At 35.0% G+C, this 6000-nt stretch overlaps 1 protein-coding gene across 1 annotated transcript in view; it reads left to right on the top strand.

The window, feature by feature from the left end:
- The window catches only part of VPS35 (VPS35 retromer complex component), a 588646-nt gene that overhangs the window by 50471 nt on the left and 532175 nt on the right, over window positions 1–6000 (top strand). The gene's annotated exons all lie outside the window — the stretch shown is intronic.

Raw genomic sequence — 6000 nt, 5'->3', positions numbered from 1 at the left:
TTGCACAAGTCTATAATATAGTGTATGTCTAATCTTTTCATGCTGCATGTGTATTTGAAACACGTGGTACACAAAGTACATAATTACATGTCTTGCAATTGTCAGAATAGGTATCACCAAGCAGAGCAGAATATCAGTCTAGAAAAGGATAGAGAGGCCTGTGACAATGTCCCAAGACATTGATTGACTCTGAGGGTGTTGCCAAATAAGAATAGCCAGAGATGTAGTTGAGAATCTGATTTCAAAGCTAGAACAGGGAAGCGGTAGCCAAATCGCAAACCATAGTCATGAACAGTCTGAAGTTGACAACAGCTGGGCAAACACAGTACAGAATTACAAGTGAGAAGCAGAGTCAACAAGCTGGGGTTAGAACACTCCAGCAACACAACAGGGTTAAAATCCAAGAAGCATCAGGAAACAGACCAAATCAGAACTATTAGCAAACACAGAAGTGCACCCAGGTAATAGTAACAACAAACTGGCAAAATGATAGAAAAATCTGCGTGATAAAGAAATACAAATGTGGTAAAGACATGATGTGTGAAGCAATGACATGGGGTTTCTTTCATGCCACAACATTTTCACACACCGCACCATATGTATCACACAAAATGATGCAACAACAAAGGTGCAAAAAGAAATGTGGCGACTGTAAAGCAGCCTTCATATTAGTAATATTGTAGTCGCAAACCTTATTTTTTTTAGTTTGTAAGCTTAGGGTATCAATGCTCAGCGTTAACCAGGCTGAAGTATATGTGTGTAAATGTTCTATAAAATGTACCCCTTGTTCTTGAATTTTCCATTTTATGTAAAATACCCACAGCCTCAGTTTTACTAAACCCTTTAATGTGATATGATAGCAACTTTCAAGTACATTAAAGGGTTTAGTAAAACTGAGGCTGTGGGTATTTTACATAAAATGGAAAATTCAAGAACAAGGGGTCATGAGCTCAAGCTAAAGGGTAGTAGATTCAGGAGTAATTTGAGGAAGCACTTCTTTACAGAAAGAGTGATTGATTTATGGAATAAACTTCCTCAAGAGGTAGTAGCAACAAACACTGTGGGGGACTTTAAAAATGCATGGGACAAGCATAGGGCTATCCTACGAACTAGATAAGTTTATACTGTTAGGTAAGGTCGGGCAGACTTGCTGGGCCTATGGCTCTTATCTACCGTCAATATCTATGTTTCTATGTTTATATATATATCAAGTTGATGTGAGAGTGAAATATTGAATAGCAAATGTTCAGTTATTGATTAAAGAGGAACATACCAGCTTAATAGTGAGACATTCTGTTGAAGTGTTAATGTTATCAGCAAACCAAAATCCAGTATAATCAATAGCTGTTTTCTTTAGAGATTCTCTGGTCTCTTTACAAGAAAAGTATAAAACCATTAATTAAGCCCTGTCTACATGTTCTGAATTAAGGACACTAAGGGCTACACTTATTAAGCTGCGTTCCCAGCTTTACTAGCTATGTGGAGAAGGCTTTTCTCCACATATTATTTAAAGGGACACTGAACCCATTTTTTTTCTTTTGTAATTCAGATAGAGCATGCAATTTTAAGCAACTTTCTAATTTACTCCTATTAATTTTTCTTCGTTCTCTTGCTATCATTATTTGAAAAAGAAGGCATCTAAGCTTTTTTTTGGTTTCAGAACTCTGGACAGCACTTTTTTATTGGCGAATAAATTTATCCACCAATCAGCAAGGACAACCCAGGTTGTTCACCAAAAATGGGCCGGCATCTCAACTTACATTCTTGCATTTCAAATAAAGATACCAAGAGAATGAAGAAAATGTGATAATAGGAGTAAATTAGAAAGTTGCTTAAAATTTTATGCTCAATCTGAATCACGAAACAAAATTTTTGGGTACAGTGTCCCTTTAAGAAGCAGAAACTGCTTTTTCCCCTCTCTGCTACCTCTGAAGTGGCGAGATTAATCACCCCAATACTCACTCGTTGGGGGTGACTGACATGCCCTGCTCTAGCGCAAATGGTTGCACAGGAGCATGGGGCAGAATGCACAAGTTACGTCTCGTGCAACTTTAAATTTTGCCTTGCGATGAAACATCACAAGTGGTGATTGCAGGCAGACAGGTTCACTACTTGCGCTACTTGCAAACATGTCCTACTGCAGGGATAGTACATTTACCCCTAAAAATCATTTGAAATATGAGCTGTACCACATTTTAATGACTTTTTTTCAGTCTTTTTTTATTCCCAAAATAATGTTTTTGTGTGTAACACATTTCAATTAACATAGCTGTAGCAGAGTAAGTGACTCAAACCTACAGTACGTCCTTAGTAAGTAAGCTTCTGTGCAAATATTCATATTGGCATTTAACACTCTTTTCCTTACAGCAAATTATACTTAAGATAATGATTGCTGTTCGATGTGATTGTATGACTTGGCATCCTAGCTGATTGCAATAGGAATTGTGTACAAGTCTGAGCTGCTAATTGCTTATTTAAATTCAAGAATCCCATAGTTGGATTTCTGGTGTTTTTAGGTTATTAGAGAGTAATGGGTATATTTTTTTTATTTTTTTTTTAATGGTATAATGCATTTAACATTTAATTGCTCAGATATTATGGTCCTTAAAATATAATGTACATTTTCAAAGTTTTAAAGAGACATAAGCCACTAACATATCCGTATGCTTGTATTTCATTCATGGTTTTTCTGAATATAATTCTTAAAAAAAAAAAATTGTGCTAGTCATTAGTCAATTTATTGCTGGCAGCAAATGTAACACATAACAAGAGGGTGTCACATTGTAAATAAAATTGAAAACTGAACGTCCCACTGAAACCCAATAGGATATACTCAGATTTCTAAAGTAGCTGTTAAAGGGACATGAAACCAGACAACGCAGAAAACTTTCCAATTTACTTCTATTATCAAATTAGCTTTTTTCTATGTTGAAGGAGCAGCAATGCACTGCTGGGAGCTAGCTTAAAGGACCAGTAAATACAGTAGATTTGCATAATTGACAAATGCAAGATAAAAAGACATTATACTAGCACTTAGTCTGAACTTCAAATGGGTTGTTGTTATGCCTATTTCCATCCCCCCTGTATCATGTAACAGCCATCAGCCAATCACAAATGTATATATGTATATTCTGTGAATTCTTGCACATGCTCAGTAGGAACTGGTGACTCAAAAAGTGTAAATATAAAAAGACTGCACATTTTACATGGGAAATTTGTTTAAAATTGCATAATCTGAATCATGAAAGTTTAATTTTGACTTGTGTCCCTTAAACACTTCGCCTGGGCCAATGACAAGCGGCATATATGTGCAGCCACCAATCACTAGTTAGTTCCCAGTAGTGCATTGCTGCTCCTGAGCAAGAGATTGAAACAAGTTCAATAATAGAAGTAAAGTTGTTTTAAACTATCTGAATCATTAAAGTTTATTTGATTTACAGTACCTTTTTAAGAAGGTTAGGGATGTCTGAGTTTCCCAAGTCACTATCGCTTGCTACTATTATTGTTGTTGTTTTTACGAATATCATTTATTTGTAAAAAGCCACAGTAACATGCTCTGCTAATCATTGGGGTATACAGTACAATACGTTTATACTTGGCAATGCAATTAATACATGAACAGTAAGGGCCTACCTATCCCGATGTACTGAAACAAATTACTGATACAAGCTTGTACTCCAGCATTGAAAGTGTTCAAATTTATTTGAGAAAAGTGACCAATATTTTCCTTTTTAAGGGACAGTCTAGTCAAAATTAAACTTTCATGATTCAAATAGGGCATGTAATTATAAAAAAACTTTTCAATTTACTTTTATCAAATTTGCTTTGTTTGTTTGGTATTCTTTGTTGAAGGCTAAACCTAGCTAGGCTCATATGATAATTTCTAAGCAATTAAAGGCCGCCTCTTATCTCAGTGCATTTTGACAATTTTTCACAGCTAGAGGGCGTTTGAGTTTCATATAAATACCATTGTGCTCACGCCTGTGGAGTTGCTTATGAGTCAGCACTGATTTGGCTAAAATGCAAGTCTGGCAAAAGGGTGCAGTCTGCAGAGGCTTATATACAAGGTAATCACAGAAGTAAAAAGTATATTAAAGGGACACTCAGGTTAAATTACATTTTCATGATTCTGATACAGCATGTAATTTTAAACAACTTTCCAATTTACTTCCATTAAAAAAAATGTACACAGTCTTTTATATTTACAATTTTTGAGTCACCAGATCCTACTGAGCATGTGCAAGAATTCACTGACTATACGTATATGCATTTGTGATTGGCTGATTGCTATCACATGGTACAAGGGGAGTGGAAATATACATAACTTTGAAATTTGTTATAAAAAAATCTACTCATTTGAAGTTCAGACTAAGTGCTATTGCATTGTCTTGTTATCTTGCATTTGTTGATTATGCAAATCTAATGTGTTGACTGGTCCTTTAATATAACTTTGTTGGTTATGCAAAACTGGTGAATGGGTAATAGATGGATTACCTATAGTTTTAAACAATAATATTTTTGGTGAACACTGTCCCTTTAATATTAACAAAAGCGTTAAGCAGCCATCGTATCTGTGGCAATCGGAACAACATCATATTTAAATCTTTAATGAACATCAATTTAAACTATGATCTGTGGGGATGATCATACAGTGGATGACTGTTATCACCATATCACACCTATTAAACTGGAAAAAGACGCACATAGAATTTGCTGGATAAAAAAATAAAAATAAAATCTACATTAAAAATCTAGAAATTGATCCTTTGTTTAGATACTGCCCAAATCCCCCAAAAGCCTAATAAGTCTTGTGACAAATTCCTCTCCTCCATGACATATCTTTGTAAAACTGCCAGTTTATGCAGTGTTTATTATACAGACTTGTTCTTGTTGAATTGCCATTAGGTCTGTGGGAGTAAACAACTGAAAGTGTCATTTGATTCCTTAATTGTAATAAATTAGTTTCTTTTAAAAAACTAATAGAAAAGAACACTTTTTAATACTTTATTTTTTTCTCTAGCGAAACTCAAGTAGTGTAACAGAGCTCATGTACTTCAAAACAAGAGGCAATAGAAGGATAAACAGGGTTACAAATATATATATTACTACGCACATCATCTTAAAGGGACAGTCAAGTCCAAAAAAAACTTACATGATTAAAATAGGACATGTAATTTTAAACAACTTTCCAATTTACTTTTATCACCAATTTTGCATTGTTCTCTTGGTATTCTTAGTTGAAAACTAATCCTGGGAGGTTCATATGCTAATTTCTTAAACCTTGAAGGCCGCCCATAATTTGAATGCATTTTGACAGTTTTTCACCACTAGAGGGCGTTAGTTCATGGGTTTCATATAGATAAAATAGAGCTCCTGCACATGAATTTACTGAGGAGTGAGCACTGATTGGCTAAAATGCAAGTCTGTTAAAAGAACTGAAATAAGAGGGCAGTTTGCAGAGGCTTAGATACAAGGTAATCACAGAGGTAAAAAGTGTATTAATATAACTGTTGGTTATGCAAAACTGGGGAATAGGTAATTAAGTGATTATTTTTCAAAACAACAACAATTCTAGTGTTGACTGTCCCTTTTAAGAGCACGTTTCAGACCTGCTCCCCTTAAGAAAACTTTTTTTTTGTCCATAGGTAATTACGCTTAATTAAAGGGACAATCAACACCAAAATTCTTGTTTAAAAAGATAGAAAATGCCTTTACTACCCATTCCCCAGCTTTCCCCAACCAACATTGATATATTAATATACTTTATAACATTTAAACCTCTAAATGTCTGCCTGTTTCTAAGCCACTACAGCCTCTAATCACATGCTTTTTATTAGCTTTTCACAACAGAAGACTGTTAGTTCCTGTGGGCCATATAGATAACATTGTGCTCACACCGCCTGGGGGTTGTGGATGACACTGGACTAATTGACAAAAATGCAGCATGTGAATAGAAAATAAATAAATAAATAGCCATGTGATCAGGGGGTCAAAAGAGGC

The sequence above is a fragment of the Bombina bombina genome, chromosome 1, assembly GCF_027579735.1.
Source record: "Bombina bombina isolate aBomBom1 chromosome 1, aBomBom1.pri, whole genome shotgun sequence".
Taxonomy (NCBI): Eukaryota; Metazoa; Chordata; class Amphibia; order Anura; family Bombinatoridae; genus Bombina; species Bombina bombina.
This window is presented reverse-complemented; position numbering and strand designations above follow the sequence as displayed.